Source organism: Drosophila eugracilis, unplaced genomic scaffold, assembly GCF_018153835.1.
Source record: "Drosophila eugracilis isolate 14026-0451.02 unplaced genomic scaffold, ASM1815383v1 contig_90, whole genome shotgun sequence".
NCBI lineage: Eukaryota > Metazoa > Arthropoda > Insecta > Diptera > Drosophilidae > Drosophila > Drosophila eugracilis.
In genome coordinates, this window is record NW_024573812.1 from 2,246,632 (window position 1) to 2,257,749 (window position 11,118).

Consider the following 11,118-nt stretch of genomic DNA (forward strand, 5'->3'; position numbering starts at 1 on the left):
CTGTGTAAAGCTTGGACCAGCAGGTTGTTCCCATGTAGATGTTATTAAATTTGTTGCCACAGCACAGATATGGCCACAGAATCGAGGTGGTCCGAAGGGGCCAGAATGTTGCAAAAAGCCAATTGATTTCAAACTGAAGCGACTCCACTCAACTGAACGGAGCTGCAACCGCAAAACACAAACACTGGCGCACACAGCAAAGTCAAATCCATAACCAAAAATCCGAGAGAATTCCGTCAGTCAGTCAGTCAAAAACGGCCAAACAATGCACAGCCACATGTCTCTGTCTCTGTTTCCGTCTCTTTCTTTTACCCTTACTACCCATCTCTTTCTAGTATAGCTGCTGCTGTGACCGCAAATGCCCGAAATTTATGCCAATATTTGCATTCAATGCCCAAAAATAAACCGTAAAATGGTAGCTGGCAAGCATGAGAGATGGTATGGCCAAAAAAGAGAGAGATGCAAGATGGAAAGAAAGGCCATGAAGTGTAAGAGAGAGCGTGAGAGAGAAAGAGATGGGGGAATGAGTCGAGTGTGCGGGCCAAATTGTGCTGCATGCTTTTAGGCGTTGCATCGAACAGGATGCCTTCCTGCGTTGTGCTGAAAATTTCATATTTATGGCTGCAGCCGAGGGTGTTGGTATTTGTGCATTGAGTGCAATAATTCAATTGCACACCTCCGCCAGAAGGAGGAGTGTTGGAGGTTGTGGCGGGAGGTCCTTCTGGTCAGCAGTTAATGCCCTGGAAAGGCGGACGTTTAAAGCGCTCGAATGAGCAGCAGCTCCAAGGATATACCATACACCATACGAACGAAACATACACAGAGAGAGATTAAAGCGGAGTTGGGCATAATTGGATTTGTTTAGCTGTCAATATTATGTCAGAAATCAACATGACCCGACAAATGGGCAGAGGAGGAGCCAGAGGAAGGCAACTAGGGCAGGACAGGCAGGCAAGCAGCAGGCAGATTGGATAGATAGATGGATGGATGGTTGGTTGGCTGGATAGATAGATAGACGGATGGGATTGATATATAGATAGACATCCGATATGAAGTCAGGCGATATTCCACGCTATTAACTGCCAGTGACGCCAAACAATTCGCTGGCAAAATGACACGAACTCCGCAAGAAAGGGAGGCGTGGCCCACATGCAAACAAGAATGGCAATCAAAAAATTTGACAACACTCGAGGCGGTTGATTCGTAGAGGGTTGGGTATAGTTGAGCAGGGGGTGTAAACAAATAGAAGCGGCTGCAGCTGACAGAAGATCGAAAAAGGACTCAGAACGATGGGATTTCATCCAAAAAGGACACTCCAGTCGAGAGTCCTCATACTGTTGACTCTATCCATTGAAATCTCCTCAAGCTTTCGTCTCATGTTCTCCGTAATACCATCATTGGCTCTTTTTGTTTCAATTATAAGTCCCCTTCCTCTACTACTCAGCTCAAAAGGCAAAGTGTTTAAGTTTGGGCTTATAACTACAGCAAAGAACACTTCAGCATTAGGAAACCGAATGCAGGCTGCTCATTAGATAGCTGGCACGGAGAGAAAACAGATGCCATGTCCTTTGTAAACAAGAATTTAAAGGGGTTTCCACTTTAAAGTTGTTACATTTGCTTAAAAACTTAGTTTATGTTCTGATATTAAACTTAAACTCAATTTCCTTAGTTTCTTCCCCATTTAAGTTCCTCTTAAGTTCCTTCTCCTTCCCATCTGAGAATTAAGACATATTTTATGCAAAGTTCCATCCTTGATTTACCACATATTTTTCTCTCTGCATGCTCGTTGGCCAAAAAACTGTGTTAATAAAGTATTTGCTCACTCGAGTGCAGCCGGCAAACACTCGCAAAGTGCGGTTGCCAAAGGGGCTAAAAGGGGGGAGCTTACCAAGTTGACTTTTGTAATCAGCAGGCGAGGATGCATCTGCTCCTGCTCCTAGCTGATGCTCCTGATGTTGTTGATGTTGATGCGAGGTCTGAGCACAAATATTCCGGTCTGACTGACAGACATCCGTGCTCATGGACACACACACACACATACACACTCGTATATTGCACAGACGGATTCGAGTTAAGTGCCTGACTTGGCACTGTCATAATTTACATATGCCAAACGGCAGCGAGAAGGGTTAACTGGGTTACCTGGGAGCCTGTGTGAAATATCCTGGCTGTCGTCCTTGCAGCAAATGCATGCCGTTGTGGCAGTTCCAGGTGCGCCTTTGTTTGAGGGCGGCTTTATTTATATGAGTGATTAGCCAGTGGGAGTTGAGAGTTGGTAGTTGGGAGTTCTGATCTGGCATTTCGTAGTCAGTTGACTTGGGGAATCCCAATTCCGCCTGCTTTCTGTTTATTTATTAGAGCAAGGTGTTGTTTGTGTGTGCTGCTATGTCTGCTGTGTGTGGCAGGTAAATATCAAGACAAATTTGGCGATGTGGGAAGCGGGGTTCTTGACTTAAAGTTGCAATGTTTAACCTTTGAGGGAAGTTTTTCCACTACTTAGTTTTCACTTTTTTAAAGTAAAATTTCCAACGATTCATGGATTATGATTGAATTCCAAGACTTTCTTTTTAACATTTCAATTTTCTAATAATTCGACTTGCCAACGTTCGAACTGTCTTTAAACTCCGGGAGTTGCAAGTATTCCCTTTACCAACCGCCCCCCTCAATTCAATATCGTCGGCAACTTTTGCCGCTTGAGACTTGGCTTTTTTCAAATGCCGCACACGTCGCGGCTGGCCGGGTAATTGAGTTGGAAAAATGTTGTTGACGCCGTGCCCATACAACGTGGCACTGCAATTGCTACTGCTACTGCTACTGCAGCTGCAACAGTCAGCAACGGCGACATGTTGCGACAATTGCATCTGCATCTGCATCTGCAGCCCCGCAGCAGCCCTGCATCTGCATTCGCCATCGAATATCCGCACATATCCGCATCGTCGCCTCCGCTGGCATTTTGCATAATATTACGATGGAGTTTCCTTTTTTTTGGGGGTGGGGAGGAGCGGCTTCCCTGGTGAAATTTTCGGCAATTTTTTGCACTTGGTTTTTTCTTCTGCTCGGAACATGTGCGCAAACATTTAAATCAATTGTGTTCCAATCTCCAGAGGGGATTGCAGCGGGAAAAGGAGCGGCAGTGGCAGCAATTGTTATGTAAAATACGAGCACGCTCGGCGAATCAACAACGCGAGCTGTCAGAGGATGCAAAACATTTTTTGCGCAGATCCTGCTGGGATGAGCCTGGCTCCATTTGACTCGATGCGACTGGCTGGCATTATGTAAATAATTCCATATCGAGAGTTTTCAATTTGGGCTTAAGGCGCCTTGGCCTGAGAACTGCATAAAGGCCCCCTCTTTGCCTTGTGCCTGTTTTTGAGCTTTTTTTCTAGCTCTTTTTTTTTTTTTATTTTTCGTGCCACTCGCAAGTTGGCAAGGTGCACGTTTTCTCACACCGCCGAAGGTCGTTATATACGTATATAGGCTAAAAAAGGGGGGTAAGGTAGCCAACGGCAGTAGGAAAAGCGGTCGGAAAAGCGCCCATGGAAAAGTTTTGCAACTTAGGGCAGGCCAGGCCAGGCCAAAAGCAAACCAAAGTCATGCACTTGGAAGCCAATAAAGCGGAAAAATATTATATTTTCCCACCGCGAAGGCCCTGCGTAGAAAATGTATATATAAATTTATGCAAATGGCCTCCCCCGTCGGTGGAAAATGATTATTAAAATTATTATTTCAACCTCATTTGCAGATTAGCCAACGTAGATCAGCTACCTGCCGGCGGGTGTTTAAATATTTGATTACCATTCCCGCTATTTTTACATTGCAATTAATTTTAATTAGTTGCCTAGACTTTAAAATGGCAAACAATTCGTAGTAAAACTTTTATCAGCCCGTTGCCGGTGTATGTTATTATGCTGAGAGTAATTACACGATCCGCGTTTCCTTTTTAATGGCCAATTTGAATGGCTAAAAAGCCAAACTAGTTTGGAGCATGCTTTCCTGGAATTTTCCCTCTTACGCTTTTAATGCCTTTTTCTTGTTTGTTTTGGGCAAAAGTCAGTGGTAAGAATTGATCTCACCTGGCAAACGCATCCTTAAGTGACACATAATTTAGAGCTTAATCAGCTGCAAGTTTTCCACGCCACTCGAAATGGCTTAAGTTTTTCGCCAGCTTTTCCCCCTCTTAACCCTTGAGTATATCTCTCTCTCTCTCTCTTTCTCTTTCTGGGGTAAAGCACATGCAAGGAGGAAAATTAAAAGCATACTTTTGGCGACTTGCAACCGCACGAGAATGCAATAAAAGTAAACTTCCACTACGAGTTGCTACGAGTTCCCCATAGCAAGTTGCTGGTTTTGCAGTTTGCAGTTGCAAGTAGCAAGTTGCAAGTTGCTACAAGGCAAACAATTGAGCAACTCATTGAGGAAGAAAATCAAAATGCAGTGATAAAAACCAATTGAAAACAAGGACAAAGACAAAGACATGCCCAACTTCAGCTTGTTCCATGTATATTGAATGTTTATTTGTATGCGACAGGGCGCCCTACATTTACATATATATATATATCTGTATATATATTTACTCTATACCATGATATTCTGTATGTATTTGTGTCCCGAAAGTTGCTCTAAAAACGTAGAGAGGGCAAAAGGGGTTAAACGCGTTCTTAATATCGCATAAAAAATAGAAGCGTAACAAAGTTAAACACAAACTTTTGCTGCAACAAAACTTTTGAGTTGCCCCCTCCCACCAGAGGGAATCCGAAATAGGGCAGTAAAGGGTTAAGGGGGTGCTCTTCTCGAGCTGACTTAAAATTCAAAATGGCCACCGTTTTTCAGCTTTAAGTCACTTTAATTGACTTTTAAGGCCAGCCAGTGGCTCGCCAATCGAATTACGAATTACGCAGCCCCATTATTCAATTTATTTTTGGTGGGCCTTAAGGAGACGAGGGGGCGTAGCCCACAAGGGAGCTGTCCTGCGAATTATGACGGAATTCGAGTCACTTACCTTATGCATGCCATAAAATATTTACCTGGGCCCGGCTTCGGCAATTCCCACAGCCTCTGGGACGCCATAAAAACCATGGGGGAACATTAGGCCTTTCCCAAGCCCCATTTTCCCCCTCGTATTTTCCGCATTTTCTGCGTATTTATTCTCTGGCTAATGTGTGTGTGTTGGTGGGTGTGTGTGTGGTTGTGCGCGTAGGGTGTAGCATTTGAACACTTGTTGAAGGCGCTGGCTGGCTTTTTAATTGCTTCGCCGCCTCGTTTGCCGCCCACTCATCTGAATTACGCAGCCACAAACAGCAGGGGGCGCATAAATAGAAGCAGGCCAATAAAAATTAAGGGCTAATTGAAGTGGTAAACTTGTTAGGGAAAACTATGAAGGGGTAATGAAAAATATTGCGGAAATTAGTTTGGAATTAGTACTAGAAATGTGTTTATTTGAAGCCTTAAAAATCATAGAAAAGGCTAGGAAATACATTCAAAGTTATTTTAATTTATTAATATTCTAACAGTACCTAAGATTGTGCCCTCAACTGTAGCTGGAAACATAAAAAAGAGAGCCGAGCGAAAAGGGTTTTCGTAGGGTGAAGGGGAAAAAGTGCAGGAAGCGTTGCGCCAAATGTCAACAATAATTTTTAATTAAGATTTGTTTTCGTTTTTCATATTAGAGTGAACCCATGCTTACTGCCTCCCTTAGCCGCTCAGCTCCTCCGAGCCTCAACCCCTTGACCTTTGCCTCCCCCCAGCGGAGCATAAAGCACACTGGCAGAAGGAAAAAGCAGCAGCAGCAGCAGCAGCATCAGCCTTGGCTGAGCGAGGAGTTAATTTGAATTTTATAGCAGTCAAGTTGTGTAATTTCAGCACCCAAACGTACATCGCCTGGCATATAACGTATACGAGCCGTTGTACAACTAGAGGCGTTGAGCAACACATGTTGCCCATGCAGCAGTGGGCGTGCCTTGTGGGCGTAGATGCATGCGAATGCGAGTGGATTTTCTTTTAGGGTTTTTCTTTCTTTCTTTTTCCATTTTTTGTACTTTCCAGCTCCTTTTCAACAATTTTCCTTGCCAACAACTGACGGATGAGAATGCAGAGGCACTGAGATACGAAGAACGAATGAAAAGTTTTTCAATTTCTTCAACTGCAATGGGTAGAAAGGCGGAGGATGTTTGCTCGGCTACAAGTTAATCTGGCCAGAGACTCAACTTTGCCATCCATCTTGGCAAGTGAAGAGGCGCAGAATGTGTGCAGTAGTTTCAGTTCATTTCCCAGGCATTCGTTACGTATTTTTTTTTCTTTTGCATTTTCTTTTTCTTGCCGCAGCAAACTTCTAATTTCGTTACAAATTACACATGTAATGCATATGTAGGGGATGCCATCCTATCGCATCCTATCGCATCCACAATTTATTAGCTGCAAATGGAGAGACCGCTTTTATCTGTTTGCCCCCGGGCTGCGTTGGCTCAATTACAAGCCAAGTTTATCCGGCTGCCAATAAGCTCAAGTTTATGGTCGGTCGGTCGGTCTGTAGCTCCCGGCAATTAAGTTAAGCCGCCCAAAAGAATGTGCTCGAAAAGAAGTTTTTTGGGTTTTTCTCACTAGTATGAGTGCGAGTGTGTGTGAAAATTGAATATTCCGCATGCCACATAAATTGAAAGGAATTGCAAAGGAAAACTGCAGCAGCACCAGGCGGCACCGAGTGCTTATTAAATTATGTCGGCGCTGCAAGGAAAACTTTCTTCTTGGCCATATTAAAATTGTTGGCAATCTTTTGCCTGGCTTTTCTGCGAATGGCCTGGCTGTCGCAGCAATTATTTCATTATGTGTGAGGCTCAGCCAAAAGCCAAAGCTAAAGCTAGAGCAAACTAAAGATTCCAGATCCATGGATTCCAAGGATTCTCTCATTCGAAATTATGCACTTGCAAAGTTTTTGCAACATTCCGCGCCAGACAAAGAGGCGTTGACTACGCCTCATTGTTATTATCATAATTGCATAAAGCTGAGAAGGTTTTCTCTTACTTACTTTTCTTTTTTTTTCCTTGGATGGCATAAAGATTTTAGGCGCCGCTTGCTGGCGACATTTTCCCCGTTTTCCATGCGACACGACTTAGCGCCTTATTTGGGTTTGCATTTTGGCCAAGTCAGTTTTAATTAGTGCAAGCTCCTGTAAACTGCCGGCTCCATTAATTTCCCTTCGCCAGCACGTGTCTCCTGGCATTTGGGTTGCCTTCCTCTCCTGCTCCTGGGTAGTGGACTGTGGATGTGGATTTTTCTCCCTTACGCATCATTAAACGCGCCCCGAGCCGGGCACACGCCAATTAAAGTGCCATATAATTTGGCCACCACGCCCAAGGCCGAGCAAAAAAAAAGGAGGCCCAAAAAGCAAACAGCCCAGGGATTGTGTTTATTTTCCTTTCCATTTTTCCTTGGCCTCCCAATCGGATGTGAGTGATTATAAATAAGAGATTTCGCAGAGGGCGAGCCCCTGACCAATTTGCTTTATTTTCCTTTGCTTTGGCCAACATCAATGATTGTATCAAATGGCTGGCTAAATGTTGACTCTGCTTTGTCTTGACTTGAGCGGAAGCGGAAATGTCCAGTACCCCAAGAATGGGGGCGTGGCAGATGGTGGATGTTGGATTTATGGAGCAGCTGCAGTGAAGCCTTACCTCCCGTTATCGTTTTAAGTTTAGCTGCTTGCCTGCCGCTCGAGGCGTTCGGCTGTCATCCTGACAGCCACGCCCCTACCACACACACGCCACAAGTTGCGTGCCGCACTCAAACACTTGCTTCTTGACGCTCAGCGAAATTCCGTCTTTCGCCGCCGGAAGTGCGTGGAATGACGCGGCTCGAAACTTGGCCTTCCCAAAATTATTTCTCTACCGATTTGCCTATGCCCAGGGAGAGCTGGAACTGTTTAGGTATCAGTTGGTGTAAGATTTGGGAGGTTAAGATGAAGTTTCTGCTTTTAAGGCATTCAATATTCCATATTCGTAGAATTTTTCATCTCATTTACATTATGATTTCCCGGAAAGCTGGTTTATGCTTCGATTTTGGAAAAATATTTCTGGGAAAAAGTTTTCTAAGGAAAAACATATTTTAGAAGGCCATTTCCTGCACTGCTTGCATTATGTTTTTATTATTAAATTTGAAAGAAATTTTGTATGTTAAATGAATAGACAACTTTTCTGTTTACTTACCTTAAATATTTTTTACTAATTTATGAGTTTACAAAGGTAGAGCTTATAGTAGATTACAGAACACCGCCTGCTGTGGTCTTTGGCTCTCAGCTTAACTATTTTTGAACTAATGGATCTAAGATATAAAGAACCTTACGGATAAATAATTAGACTGCAAATATTTAAGAAGCATTTAGATAAGTTTTATGAAAGCTTACCCAAACATTATTATTTACTGTATTTAGAAGCTAAAGGGAAAAATACATCACGAAAACTTGTTTTAGTCCTTCAAATGCCATTTTTCTCTCAAAATTAAGTTCAAACCTCAATCAATGATCTATTAAATCAATACAAAACATTGTTTTTATAAATTCTTGTCTAAAAATCAACAAAAAATAGAAACATTTTATGTAACAAATGCGATTCACCACTTTATAAATTTCTATACATTTTCATCCTTTTTGATATCAAAGCATTTTATTCCCTCATTTTTTCACACAACATTTTAGGGCACTTTTTTTCCATAGAACTCATACATTGAGGACGAAACATATCCATCAAAGGTGGGCTGGCCAAAGGGGCGTGGCCGTGTGATAGACACATGGTATTAAAATTACTGACAGCTACAATTTATTATCAATTGGTAAACAAAGAGTTTCGAATCGAAGCTCACGTAATACATTTAAATCAATTGCGGAAATCCAATGGAAATGTAATCGAAGGGGAAGGAAAGAGAAAGAGAGATGAGAGACCAAAGTGCGGGGATTCATTGATGAATTCGCAAAACAATTAGAATTTCAAATGAGGACAAAAGTGTAAAAGAGAGAGAGAGAGAGAGATCGAAAGAGAGGTGAAAATGTTGGATGGGACAGTGTCAAGGCAGCAAATGTATTCATTTCCACTTTGCAGCTTGGATATTTATTGCATATTTAATGAGTTTAAACTCAGACAGAAAATGAAATGCAATTTGCTAGGGCTGTGTGCGTATCTCCCATCTCTTTCCTATCTCTGTCTACCGCTCTCTTTAGTCCTTTCTCCCTCTAACTGCATTTGGGTGATTTCCTGTTTGCGGCCAGCAATTGATTTGTTTGCAATTTAGATCCAAATTCGATGCGCAAGGCCTGCTGGGAAATTAGTTCAATTGTTTGTGTGGCCAAAGTGTGAAAGAGATAGAGTCGTAGAGCAAGTGAAAGAGATAGAGAAATAGAAACGAAACGAATGTGGCTCAAAGGTAATGCCCAAGTCAATGGGCAGCTTTAAGTTAACATTGCGTATACGCCGCGTGGCACCCGCTCATAAATAACAAAATCGCATTAATTTAAAACTCATTTCGTGAATAAACACAGACAAGTGAATGGGTTGGATGGGAGTGCACACACATACACACTGTACACACACACGCATGGCAAACTGCATTTTAAATTAAAATTAAAAGATACTTGCTCCCATTATCGCCCAGCGGCGAGGACAACGAGGGCTGCGGACAAGGACAGTGGCGACAAAGGACGCTCGCGTCGTCCTTTCCCCGTGGCGATAAATAATAAATATTGAGCACGCATACAATTATGCTGATCCCCTTACAACCACCCACCTCCCCCACCCTCTCTCACTCATGCCCTCTCTCCATTGCATTATCCTGCAACTGCCAGCAGGTGCAAGTATCTAAAAACAATGCAATGATTTATGCATGCAATATTTTCCTTGAAAATTGCTCAATGAAACATGAATAATCGCAAACGCGTTTAACGCTGCGTATGCGTAATATTCACACCTACCATTGCCAGTGAGGGAGAGGTGAAAAAGCAAAAAGAAAAACAAACACCCCCCACTCCCCACTTAATTGAATTTTAATTTGCACTCTCCGTGCGCCCCTGCGCTTGTGATTGATTTTTAATTAAAATATTTATTGATTTGTAATTAAGTTGATTGACTTTTCGATGGGTGACCGCAACAAAAGCAAACGTCTGCTTAATGCGATGCCTGTAATCAATGAATATATATGCCATATATATATATATCACTAATTTCCGTTTATCCATCACTCTGATATTTGCAGATAAGATTTGGCTGGCGAAGCGACTGGATCCTGGTTGTGGAATCAGGTAAGGGGTTTACCCTGAAGGCATCATTGGATGCCTGAACAAACAATCATTAATATCAATTTGACTTGGTAGCTGGACTCTTCTCCGGTTTTACGACTGCTACAGCAACAGCAGGGACACAAATTATTTATTTAGTTCATTTTCGGTTATTCGCCTGCGGCAGATGCTCCAAGTTTTCTCCCCCACTCCACCTACCGCATCGAAGGAAAAACATTTCAGCCTCCTTTTGATTCATGGCAAATAAACAATAAATTAAATTACCACATTTGATTGCCGGGCTCAGAACAATTTTGATATTCCCCATGTGCGTGCAAGTCTCCCCCTTTCAAAGTCCCTGGAATATCGTTCCTGTCAAAACTTCCGAGTGCGTAAATGACTAAATGAATGGATGCATTATGTATGCTGCCTGATGTTCGGATGGTCCAAAAATTGATTTTTAAGTTATACGACCGTACGCATTTATTTGGCAATTGAACACGGTTACGAGTTGTATATGGCTTCCTTCGATTCTTCGCCTGCCAATGTCAGGGAATTGCAATTCCATTTCGCCATGCATCCTCCTCAAGGAGTGTGTATGCTATGTATATGTCCTTTTGGCCAGGCCATCGGCAGAGATTTATGGGCGAACGCACAAAAACGTTCATTGAAAACACATTTTCCATTTTGCCATCATCCCCACTTCGAATTGCAAATTCAATAAAGCATTATATAATATGGCCAAGACTTATACCCTCACACACATATATGTACATTCTCGTCTACCAATACATGCGGTGCCTGCGTTGCGAGTGCAATAATTTACAACATTTTAATCGAATTAGACGCAGCCCCCAGGCAGC

General features: G+C 42.7%; 1 long non-coding RNA gene across 2 annotated transcripts in view; it reads left to right on the top strand.

The window, feature by feature from the left end:
* Positions 1–10,549, top strand: part of LOC108112514 — a 42,795-nt gene extending 32,246 nt beyond the window's left edge. For both annotated transcript variants that reach the window (XR_001772657.2, XR_001772658.2), the window contains exon 4: positions 10,234–10,549. This is a non-coding gene — a long non-coding RNA (uncharacterized LOC108112514). The remainder of the gene's footprint in view (positions 1–10,233) is intronic.
* Positions 10,550–11,118: the final 569 nt, after the last annotated feature.